Source organism: Arachis hypogaea, chromosome 12, assembly GCF_003086295.3.
Source record: "Arachis hypogaea cultivar Tifrunner chromosome 12, arahy.Tifrunner.gnm2.J5K5, whole genome shotgun sequence".
Lineage (NCBI taxonomy): Eukaryota > Viridiplantae > Streptophyta > Magnoliopsida > Fabales > Fabaceae > Arachis > Arachis hypogaea.
In genome coordinates, this window is record NC_092047.1 from 78,464,697 (window position 1) to 78,477,625 (window position 12,929).

Here is a 12,929-nt window from a genome sequence, read left to right on the forward strand (position 1 = left end):
CAAGAGCAATCAACCAAGGCCTTTATCAACCCAATTCCATCAAGAGCAAGGGCCCATATGATCATCACTCAAAGGCACAAGAAATAGATAAAATAGGAATTTCATTTAATTGTAATTTATTTTTAATTTCATTTTCATTTCCATTTTGTAAAGCCTATATAAGGCATCATTTTCATATTTGTGAGGAGGCGAGCTCCACTAGGGAGCACGAGGATTTGAGAGCTCTCTTTAATTTTCTTTGTTTTTGAGTCTTGGGTGGAGAATTGAAGGTGTTCTGTTTCATTCTCCCTCTGAGAGTTCTCTCTGCTTTCTTTGCTGCTACATTGAATTAAATTTTCTGTTAATTGCTCTTCATCTACTTTCTCTGCAATTTACATTTCCTTTGCAATTGTTCTTGTTGGATCTAGGAAGGCATTGAGATTTAGACTTGATTATCTAATCTCTTGGGTCCTGAGATCTTAATTCCAATTTTACATTCTCTGTTATTGCTTTTCATGTTTATTTACATATCTGTTTTGGTTCCGAATCAATCAAATCCATCTTTTACTTCTCTGCTTGTTGAAATTTAACTTTTCCTTGTCTAAATCCAGCCCCAATCCCCTTTACATTTAATGCAATTTATATTTCTTGTCATTTAAGATTCTTGCAATTTACATTTCTTGTTCTTTAAGTTACTTGCCAATTTACATTCTGCAACTTTAAATTCATTGTCATTTACTTTCTGTTGGCTACAATTTCACACAATTCACATCAATGTTAGCTTGACTAAACTAATCACCCACTAAAGTTGCTTGATCCATCAATCCCTGTGGGATCGACCTCACTCCCGTGAGTTTTATTACTTGATGCGACCCGGTGCACTTGCCGGTTAGATTTGTGTTTTGGGAGAAATTTATTTTTCACCAAAATACTCATCAAGTTTTTGGCGCCGTTGCCGGGGATTGATTAGATCAACAATGATTATGTGGGTGAGAAGTCTAGATCAAGCATTTTCTTTATTTTTGTTTTCTGTTTCAAAGTGAAACCAAGGTGTTTGAGTTTTTGCCTCACTAAGAAATTCTCATCTCTGATATGAGTAATTTCAGTTTTCCTTGGTTGTGTGTTTTACAAAACTCAAATGGAGTTCAACTCATCTTATGATCAAACAAATTCTATGGAATATCACCCACCATCACCAATTTCTAATGATGGATGGGAATATCACCAAGAAACTTCAAATTCTGGGCTCTCCAATTCATGGAGCCATGCTTCAGAAACACAAGATGAGCAAGAGAATCATATGGGATACCAACCACCACCACAAAATGATTCATATCATTATCCTCATGGAAGATGGAAGCGTCGCCAAAGAATGGAAAAGCATCCACCCCCACGTCCCAGTTTCTCATTTGAAAGTTCTTCATCACTTGATTATGCCTCAACACAAAGTTTCCTCCAAAATCCATACCAGTCATTCCACACCCCTCAACACAACTTCACCACAACACATTCACTTCACCAAAATTACTCTCGACCTTCATCTCTTGAATTAAAAGATGAGGAATACCTTGAAGGCATTGAATTAACAGATGAGGAATACCGTGAAGGCATTGAAATACAGAGAAAACTAGTGGAATTTTACACAAAATCCCCATCTTGGGAAGAAACCATCCTCGAGCAGATAAATGGGTCCTTAGAGCAAACAAGGGGAAACTTAGAACCATCAACCAGTGAGGATGAAGACAAATGTGTGGGTGAGGAAGTGGAAAAGCAAGATAAGGAGGCCACTGCATCAAGTGAACTTTCAATGAAGAATGAGGTGGTTGAACCTGAAACTACACTTGAGATGACAAGAGAACATGAAAACTCACAACTCTCACAAACCTCCCTGGACCAAAATGCCTCAACATCTGAATCCATGATTGAAAGGTATGACGAGGAGATGAAGAAATGTTGGGAAGATCGACAAACCTCTCCCATGATAGAGCGATTGAAACAAATGTTGGGTGTAAAAGAGGAAGTGGAGGAACAAGAATGTGAAGAAGTCATTCCAAACTCAAATGAGGCAAAGAAGTACATGAAGGAAGAATTCACAGAACCACCATTGCAAGAGACTCTTGATGAAGACAAAACTCCAACAATCACACAACCACCAAAACATGGATTCAAAGAAGTGAAGGCAATTAACAAAAGCACCAAGAAGAGGATTGTGACCAAACTACCAAGGACAACATTCAAGAGGAGGTCAACCACAAGCAATCCAACCCCTGGACCAATAGCAAGCAAGCTCAATCAAGCCATGTACAAAAGAAAGCTTGCTGAGGAGAGACCAAGACAGGGGGTAATAGCTGAATCTTCTCCTCCTTTGAAGTCATTTCTCTTAACAAATTGAAAGAAGAGGAAGAAAGTAAAGAACAGGTAGACAGTAGGTACATTTCTTTTCCTTGCTTTGTTTAAATTTCAATAAATTGACATAGGATTGCATTCTAAGTTTGGTGTTGCTATGCAACACAGTTTGCTTCAAATCTTTACTGGATACTTGCATTGATTCCAAGTGAAAGTGTCACATTAAGTTTGGTGTGCCACTTATTCTTTATGCAAAGTATTATGCTCACCTTCTTAAGCTTGCAATCACAATGTCTCTGTCTCTTGTGCCTTGATTATTATCTTTAATTTTGCTTGCTTGAAACACATGTACTACTAACATTTCTTGTGTAAGACATTCATGATCCATCTTAGCCCCATAGCCACGGTTCTAATAGTTGCTTGAGGATGAGCAAGCATTCTGAGTTTGGTATGGAAGGAGGAGAATGGGAGGAAAATGACAACAATAGAGAAGATGAACTACAAGGTTGTAAAGTTCTTTTTCCTCTCATTTGTTTCAAGCACTATAAACTGCATGATTGTCTTTACCTTCTCTGTATGCATGTGTGTATGAAAAGGCATAGTTGATTTTTAATTTGCAACATGGTGCTGTGTCATTATGAATACCAACTTGAGTTTTGTGAATTCAAAAGCAACAAAGTATCATGATCATAAACAAACAAGGCATTAAAGAAGATTTTAGCATGTGCATAAAAGTATTGGTAAGCTAGTATGTTTGATTGTTGCTTAATTGTATTAGATTTTATTTAATTGAAGTTTTCATCTAGGACATTTTGTGAAATCTTTTGAAAATCATGAAAACCTTGAAGAAGCAAATGCAAAAATAAAGCAAGAAAAGAAAAAGGGAAAGAGTGAGAAAGTTGAAGGCTCTGAGTACCAATGGCAATTTATTTGCTAAGTACTTGTGGTGTTTATGTATCAAGCCAAATGCTTGAAAACAAAACACTTAGAAGTCAAGGCTAGGCTCAAAGTGCAAAAGCACTCCCTCAAAGCTCAAGGCTCTGAGCATCAATGATTAGAGAGTTAAGAAAAGAAAAGAAAAATGAGCTTAATGAAGTCCTCTAATCAAATGCTTGTGGTGCTTATGTATCAAGTGATAATACTTGAAAACAAAGCATTTAGAAGTCGTAGCTTTGTTATCAACTCATGGGGCAAAGCACCCAAAAAGGAGAAGCTAAATAAGAAAATCAAAAGTTTGTTTCAAGGAAGAAATATAAGAGAAAGATTTCATAAATTGAGCTAGATGGAAGCATCAATCATTTACATTTCTTTTGTGATTGTAGCATGCTTAGAAAACTAGCTTACCATGAACATTGAGTTGCTATCCTTCTTGCCTTGGATTGTCAATCTTTATTGCATGATTCTTTTCTTGCTTCGGGACAAGCAAGGTTTAAGTTTGGTGTTGTGATGACATGTCATCATGTCATGTTTTTCTATGCCTTTTTCCTTTGTTTTCAATAGGTTTTATGCACTTTCTTGAGCCATAAGCAAGCCAAGTGGGTAGATTTTCATGCTTCCTTTGATTTAATCAACCATGTATGAATTCATGCTATTTCATGAGGTTTTATGCTAAAATTGTCACATATTATGAAAGAATGAATATCTCATGATTTTGAGCATAGCTTTGATGTGTTTGGTTGATTAATGATAGGTGAAGAAGGCTTGGAGAAAGGGTGAAGCAAGAAGGAATGGCTAGGAGTAAAGAGAGGACAATGGAATAAGTTGAACCAGGAAGCAAAATCTTTTGGGTGAAAAGTTAGCCTCAAAGTTAGACCCCTAACTTTGAGACTAACGTTGGCACATGAATTTCTCCCCTGGGCACCAACGTTTGCGCCAACGTTAGACCCCTAACTTGGAGGCTAACGTTGGCACATGAATATTCAAGGAAGAGGAGCAAAAGTTAGCCCCAACGTTAGCCCCCTAACTTGGAGGCTAACGTTGGAACTTGAGAATTTCTCCCCTGGGCACCAACGTTTGCGCCAACGTTAGCCCCCTAACTTGGAGGCTAATGTTGGCACATGAATTACAATGGGGAAGGAGCAAAAGTTTGCGCCAACGTTAGCCCCCTAACTTTGAGGCTAACGTTGGCGCCACACACCACAACAGCTTGAAAGGGTATACTTCCAACAAGAATAACTTGAGCTACAGAGCTCCAAATAAGGTGATTCAAGAAGCATTGGAAAGTAGGAATCAAGAGCTTTCCAAGCATATATGGCACTGCATGGTGGACACTAAAATTGAGGGAGACAACTGCCCCGCAATGTGCATAAATGAACATGGTGGCAACATGCAGTGAGGCCACTTGACCTCTGCACCTTCGATGGAGTATAACTCGAGCTGTAGAGATCCAATTGATGTGCTCCCAACGGCATTGGAAAGTAGACATCCAGGGCTTTCCAACAATGTATAATAGTATGGGGTGGACAATACGTTTGAGCTTCCAGAACTGGCGTTTTCGCCAACGTTTGAGGCAAACGTTACCTCAAACGCTGCACACCAAAGCCAGCGACCATGCCCTCTTCAAATGATCATAACTTGAGTTTTAGATGTCCAATTGAAGTGATTCCAAGTGGGTTAGAAAGCTGACATTCAGAGCTTTCCAACCATATATGATAGTCTATATTGGGCATAAAATTGGCAACATGACAAGAGGACAAAGTTGGCGCCATAAATGTGCATAAGGGAGGCCAACGTTAGGGTCAAAGTTAGACCCCTAACGTTGGCACCAACGTTCATACCAGCAAGTTTTGTGGGCTACTATGAAAAGTTGGAGCCAAAGTTAGACCCCTAACTTTAGCTCCAACTTTTGGTCCAACTTTTGCAAACTCAACCCGGTTCAATTCGGTTCCTCTTCAAACTCCAAGAGCAATCAACCAAGGCCTTTATCAACCCAATTCCATCAAGAGCAAGGGCCCATATGATCATCACTCAAAGGCACAAGAAATAGATAAAATAGGAATTTCATTTAATTGTAATTTGTTTTTAATTTCATTTTCATTTCCATTTTGTAAAGCCTATATAAGGCATCATTTTCATATTTGTGAGGAGGCGAGCTCCACTAGGGAGCACGAGGATTTGAGAGCTCTCTTTAATTTTCTTTGTTTTTGAGTCTTGGGTGGAGAATTGAAGGTGTTCTGTTTCATTCTCCCTCTGAGAGTTCTCTCTGCTTTCTTTGCTGCTTCATTGAATCAAATTTTCTGTTAATTGCTCTTCATCTACTTTCTCTGCAATTTACATTTTCTTTGCAATTGTTCTTGTTGGATCTAGGAAGGCATTGAGATCTAGACTTGATTATCTAATCTCTTGGGTCCTGAGATCTTAATTCCAATTTTACATTCTCTGTTATTGCTTTTCATGTTTATTTACATATCTGTTTTGGTTCCGAATCAATCAAATCCATCTTTTACTTCTCTGCTTGTTGAAATTTAACTTTTCCTTGTTTAAATCCAGCCCCAATCCCCTTTACATTTAATGCAATTTATATTTCTTGTCATTTAAGATTCTTGCAATTTACATTTCTTGTTCTTTAAGTTACTTGCCAATTTACATTCTGCAACTTTAAATTCATTGTCATTTACTTTCTGTTGGCTACAATTTCACACAATTCACATCAATGTTAGCTTGACTAAACTAATCACCCACTAAAGTTGCTTGATCCATCAATCCCTGTGGGATCGACCTCACTCCCGTGAGTTTTATTACTTGATGCGACCCGGTGCACTTGCCGGTTAGATTTGTATTTTGGGAGAAATTTATTTTTCACCAAAATACTCATCACGTGGGGGGTTGCATTCCATCTTGCTCTTCTTCCTTTTTATTTGAGCCTTCTTCTTGTGGTTTTTGGGGATGTTCCTTCAGTTCCTTCCCACTCCTAAGTGTGATAGCTTGACACTCCTCCCTTTTGCTTGAATGGGCATCATAGCAAAAATTGTGGTTAGGAAGCTGCTTAAACAGATAGCTGATTTGTGTCTCCAGTTTTGTGATGGCAGCATTTTGATTCTGCATGTTTGACTGCACTTCCTCTCTGAATGCTTTACTGTCTTGAATGTCTCTGCATATTCCTTCAATGAAGGTTTCGATCTTAGAGATCTTGTCATCAATTGATGAGTGATTCGGAGCAGATGTGCTGTTTTGGTTTTGATAAGTGTGTGGAGACGTGTTGTTGTGGGGGTGTTGAGATGTCCTCTGGGTGAATTGCTGGTGAGCTGCATTGTTGTTGGAGTTTTAACGTCTCTGGTCTTGGTTTTGATCTTGCTCACTTCCCCACCCAAAGTTTGGGTGGTTTCTCCATCCAGGGTTGTAAGTCTTGGAGTATGGATCATAGTTTTTCCTTGGTGAATTCTCAATGTAGTTGGCTTGCTCCTGACTCCCCTCTGCTTCTTCATTCACTCCTTCTTGGATTGTTGATGAAGATGAGATTGCTGCTACTTGGTTCCTCTCCATCTTCTTGGTGAGGTCAGCCAGCTGCTGGGTAATGAGCTTGTTTTGGGCCAACAGAGCATCTACATTGTTTAGCTCCATCACTCCTCTTGTGTTCCCTCTTTCGAAAGCATAGAAGTAGTCGTTTTCTGCTACTATTTCAATAACATCTATGGCTTCCTCAATGGTCTTCTTCTTGTTCAAGGATCCTCCAGATGAATGGTCTACGGCCTTCTTTGACTCATAAGAGAGCCCTTCATAGAAAATGTGCAGCTGGACCCATTCGTTGAACATGTCAGGTGGACACCTCCTTGTTAAGTCCTTGAACCTCTCCCATGCTTCATACAGAGTCTCACCATCTTGTTGCCTGAAAGTTTGAACCTCAGCTCTCAGCCTATTGATTCATTGAGGAGGGTAGAATCTTGCTAAGAATTTGTTCACCACATCCTCCCAAGTTGTCAAGCTCTCCCTTGGGAAGGATTCCAGCCACTTGGCTGCCTTGTCCCTGAGTGAGAAGGGAAATAAGAGCAGTCTATAGGCGTCAGGATGAACACCATTAAATTTCACTGTGTCACATATTCTCAGGAAGGTGGTCAAATGTTGATTGGGGTCTTCTTGAACACCTCCTCCAAACGAACAGTTGTTCTGAACAAGGGTGATGAGCTGTGGTTTAAGTTCAAAGTTGTTGGCATGGATTGTTGGCTTTTGGATGCTACTTCCACAATTGCCTGGGTTTGGATTGATGTAAGAGCCCAAAACTCTTCTATCCTCACCAGCATGATTTGCTCCACCTCCTCTGCCATGGTTGTGAGTCTCTTCTTCATGATGATTTTCCATGTTTTCTTCCATGTTAGGTTCAAAGTATTCCTCAAAATGTTCCTCCTCTTCTTCAGCACCAACTACACATTTTTCTTTTGCCTCCCTCCTTAGTCTAAGGAAGGTTCTCTCAGGTTCAGAATCAAAGGAAGTTGAAGCCCCGCTTCTTCTCCGTGTCATACAACCAACAAGTACAAGCAAAGAAAATAGGTGCAGACAGTATTTGTGTCAGAATTGCTGTTAGTTGTGGGTGATGCAATATATCAAACTGTTAGTGGGTTAGCAAACAGAATTGAAAATAACAAAGAAAAACAAAAGAGTAGAGGGAGAAGGGAAGAAGTTTAACTAAAACAAAAAGTAAATCACTCAAACAGAAAAATGAAATTCACAAAATAAAAATGCTCAATCTAGTGATCTTCCAATTTAATCATTGTTGATGCACAATCAATCCCCGGCAACGGCGCCATAAACTTGATGCTCGGAAAACTTGTCTCTCAACAAATCTCCCTTCGGCAAGTGTACCGAATTTTTCGTCAAGTAAAAACTCACAATAGAGTGAGGTCGAATCCCACAGGGATTGATTGAGCAAGCAACTTTAATTAGAAGAATGTTCTAGTTGAGCGAATCCAGAATTTGGGTTGAGAGTTGCAGAAAATAAAATGGCGGGAATGTAAATAACAGAAAAGTAAATGCTAGAATTAAAGGACTGGAAGTAAATGACTAAAAATAAATTGCAGAATTGTAAATGGGAATGGGTGATTTGCTCATAAAAGTAAATGGCAGAAATTAAAGAGAATGGGTAAGATTAGAGATGGGGAGTTCATTGGGCTTAGGAGATGTTGCAATTCTCCGGATCAAGTACATTTTCATCTCTTCCTCAATCAATGCACTCATTGATCTCCTTGGCAATCTTAAGTGATTGAATTACAATTTCTTGCAATTCAATCTCTCAAATCTTGATCAATAGCCAATTCCTTGGTCAATTGCTCATGAGAAGAGATGAAGTATGGTCAATGATTATACCACATGCATTTCCCAAATCAAGTATTGAGAGGGTTATAGTCACATACCCATCCAAACCCAATTTGGTCCAGCATGAGAAAGCATTTCTAGCTTGATCTCTTCATTCCTCTTTCAAGGTTCAAAAGAGATCCAAGTTTGAATAGCTTCTCTTCCAAGATAACTACTCAATTGGATGAAGATCGAAAGCTTTCAAGTAAAATCAAGAGGAAAGATAGAAGAAGAATAATGAAAATTAGTATTGATCCATCAAATTACAACAGAGCTCCCTAACCCAATGAAAGGGGTTTAGTTGTTCATAGCTCTTGAAAATGAAAACAAAGATGGAGAATACATCACAAAACTAGAAATTGCAAAGAAAGTAAAATACAGAGAGTAGTTCTCTTTTTCCTAGCCTCCAGAACTTCTTCTCAATTCAAAGCTACTCCTATATATACTACTCTTCTCAGCTTCTAGTGTGATTCTTCAAGTCTTGGGCCTTTGGATCTTGAGTTTGAAGCAGTTCCTTTCTTTATTTAGGCTTGGCTTTACTTGCAGAGAGAAAGTGCGAAGTGGGCGGAGACTTTAGTTCAGGACGTTAGGGGTGTTAATATTTAGTGAGAATATAAGTTCGAGAACGTTGGTGACACTTAACATTGTCACTAACGTTCCAATGCACCCCTTTGCCTCACGTTAAAACCCACGTTAACTAGGTTAACGTGGCTTTTAACGTTGCCTTGTTAACCTTCGATAACGTTAGTGACACTCAACATTGTCACTAACGTTCCAGCGTGCCCCTTCTTGCTTCACGTTAAAGCCCACGTTAACTAGGTTAACGTGGCTTCTAACGTGGCCCTTGCCATCCTTCGAGAACGTTAGTGACATTCAACATTGTCACTAACGTTCCAATGTGCCCCCAGGTCTCACGTTAGAGTCCACGTTAACTAGGTTAACGTGGCTTCTAACGTGGCCATCTTTAGCCATCCCAACGTTAGTGACAATGTTGAGTGTCACTAACGTTGGCTCATCCTTCATTCCTCATCGTTAGCTTCCACGTTAACCAAGTTAATATGGAAGTTAACGTGACTCTTAGGGGTTGTGTGGTTGCTTCAACGTTAGTGACACTGTTGAGTGTCACTAACGTTGTCGACAACTCTTCATCCCTTACGTTAGTTCCCACGTTAACCAAGTTAACGTGGGAGTTAACGTGGTACTTTGCACCATAGGCCAACGTTAGTGACAATGTTGAGTGTCATTAACGTTGGCTTCTCTTCCCCCCTTAACGTTAGAGGCCACGTTAACTAGGTTAACGTGGCTTCTAACGTGGCCACTTATGAGTAATTGCCAACGTTAGTGACAATGTTAAGTGTCACTAACGTTGGCTCAACTTCTCTTCTCCACGTTAGAGTTCACGTTAACTTAGTTAACGTGACTCTCTAACGTGGGCATTGATGGCTTTTTTTGAGAGTGTTATTGGCAATCACTTTTCTCATTAACCTTGCAAGTTACCTCCCCTTTTCTTGCTTCCTTTTGGTCCGGAAATCAAGCAATAAAGTGCATCAAAGCTCTAGTCCAAGTCATGAGTAATGCAACATAATATTTGTCACTAAACTTATGCAAAATCCTCATGAAATTATGTAAAATGCACAATGTATGCTTGAATCAAGGCATAAGTGAATATCTACCCAAAACTTGCTTATTTCCTAAAGAAATGCATGAAACTAACCTAAAAACAGTAAAGAAAAGGTCAGTGAAACTGGCCAAGATGCCCTGGCATCAGTTTCTATGCTTTATGCTTTGTCTATATTTTTGTCTTTATTACATGATCATTAGTGTCTAGTGTCTATGTCTTAAAGCTATGAATGTCCTATGAATCCTTCACCTTTCTTAAATAAAAGAAATGTTTTCTGAAAAAGAAAAAGAAGTACATGGATTTCGAAATTTATCTTGAAATTAGTTTAATTATTTTGATATGGTGGCAATACTTTTTGTTTTCTGAATGAATGCTTGAACAGTGCATATTTTTTATATTGTTGTTTATGAATGTTAAAATTGTTAGCACTTGAAAGAATAATGAAAAATGAGAAATGTTATTGATTGTCTGAAAAATCATAAAATTGATTCTTGAAGCAAGAAAAAGCGGTGAAAAGAAAAAGCTTGCGAAAGAAAAAAAGAAAAAATAAAAAAAAAAGCAAGCAGAAAAAGCCAGTAATCCTTTAAACCAAAAGGCAAGGGTAAAAAGGATCCAAGGCTTTGAGGATTAATGGATAGGAGGGCCCAAAGGAATAAAATCCTGGCCTAAGCGTTAAATCAAGCTGTCCCTAACCATGTGCTTGTGGCGTGAAGGTGTCAAGTGAAAAGCTTGAGACTGAGCGGTTAAAGTCGTGGTCCAAAGCAAAAAGAGTGTGCTTAAGAGCTCTGGGCACCTCTAACTGGGGACTCTAGCAAAGCTGAGTCACAATCTGAAAAGGTTCACCCAGTTATGTGTCTATGGCATTTATGTATCTGGTGGTAATACTGGAAAACAAAATGCTTAGGGTCACGGCCAAGACTCATAAAGTAGCTGTGTTCAAAAATCAACATACTGAACTAGGAGAATCAATAACACTATCTGAATTCTGAGTTCCTATGGATGCCAATCATTCTGAACTTCAAAAGATAAAGTGAGATGCCAAAACTGTTCAGAAGCAAAAAGCTACTAGCCCCGCTCATCTGATTGAAACTAATCTTCATTAATATTTTTGGAATTTATTGTATTTTCTCTTCTATTTATCCTATTTTGTTTTTAGTTTCTTGGGGACAAGCAACAATTTAAGTTTGGTATTGTGATGAGCGGATAATTTATACCTTTTTTGGCATTATTTTTACATAGTTTTTAGTATGTTTTAGTTACTTTTTATTATATTTTTATTAGTTTTTATGCAAAATCATATTTGAAGACTTTACTATGAGTTTGTGTGTTTTTTTGTGATTTCATGTATTTTCTGGCTGAAATTGAGGGACCTGAGCAAAAATCTGATTCAGAGGCTGAAAAAGGACTACAGATGCTGTTGGATTCTGAACCTCCTGCACTCGAAGTGTATTTTCTGGAGCTACCTAAGCCCAATTGGCAAGCTCTTAATTGCGTTGGAAAGTAGACATCTTGGGTTTTCCAGCAACTTATAATAGTCTATACTTTTCCTAAGATTTGATGGCCCAAACTGGTGTTCAAACACCCACCAAAGACCCTTTTTCTAGAGTAAAACGCCAGAACTGGCACCAAAACTGGAGTTAAACGCCCAAACTGGCACCCAAGCTGGCGTTTAACTCCAAGAATGGCCTATGCACGTGAAACCTTCAATGCTCAGCCCAAGCACACACCAAGTGGGCCCCGGAAGTGGATTTTTACACTATTTGTACTTAGTTATTCATTTTCTGTAATCCCTAGTAATTAGTTTAGTATAAATAGCACTTTTTACTATTGTATTAGAGGAGAATGATATTATGATCCTTGGACTTGGAGGCTGGCCACACGGCCATGCATAGACTATTTTCTCTTATGTATTTTCTACGGTGGAGTTTCTACACCTCATAGATTAAGGTGCAGAGCTCTGTGGTTCTTCATGATTTAATGCAAGTACTATCGTTTTTCTTTCAATTCAGGCCTACTTATTTTTCAAGATATACTCTCGTACTTAATTCAGTTAAGTCAGAATGAAAGGGTGACCCATGACAATCACCCACTATCTTCGTTACTCGCTTAGCCAAGACCCGCGTGCCTGACAACCACAAGCGGTCTATATGATGTTCAACGTAGTCATTGGATGACAGCCGGAGTATATTCTCTTGGGTCTCTGATCGGCAATTCGCATCGTCTTTCCTGACAACAGAGCATCCGAATCTGAGGTTAGAACCTTCGTGGTATATGCTAGAACCATTGGCAGCATTCTTGAGATCCGGAAAGTCAAACCTTGTCTGTGGTATTCCGAGTAGGATCTGGGAAGGAATGACTGTGACGAGCTTCAAACTTGCGAATGTTGGGCACAGTGACAGTGTGCAAAAGGAGAAAGAGATCCTATTCTGACGCTAGTGAGAACCGACAGATGATTAGCTGTGCGGTAGCTGTACCTGGTATTTTTCATCCGAGACGAGAAATCCGACAGTTTATTAGCCGTGCAGAGATCGTACCTGGTATTTTTCATCCGAGAGGATCATATAGCTTGCCATGGAAGGGAGCACGCATGATTGGAAGAAGACAATAGAAAAGCAGAGGTTCAGAAGCAACAAAGCATCTCCAAATGCTTATCTGAAATTTCCACCAATGAATTACATAAGTATCTTTATTTTATTTT

The 12,929-nt window shown here is 39.0% G+C and overlaps 1 non-coding gene across 1 annotated transcript; it reads left to right on the plus strand.

Annotated features, from left to right (window-relative positions):
- The first annotated feature begins 7,075 nt into the window (after nt 1–7,075).
- LOC112731074 (small nucleolar RNA R71) lies at nt 7,076–7,179 on the plus strand. The gene has a single exon (XR_003166867.1). It is a non-coding gene; the product is annotated as a small nucleolar RNA R71 (small nucleolar RNA).
- Nucleotides 7,180–12,929: the final 5,750 nt, after the last annotated feature.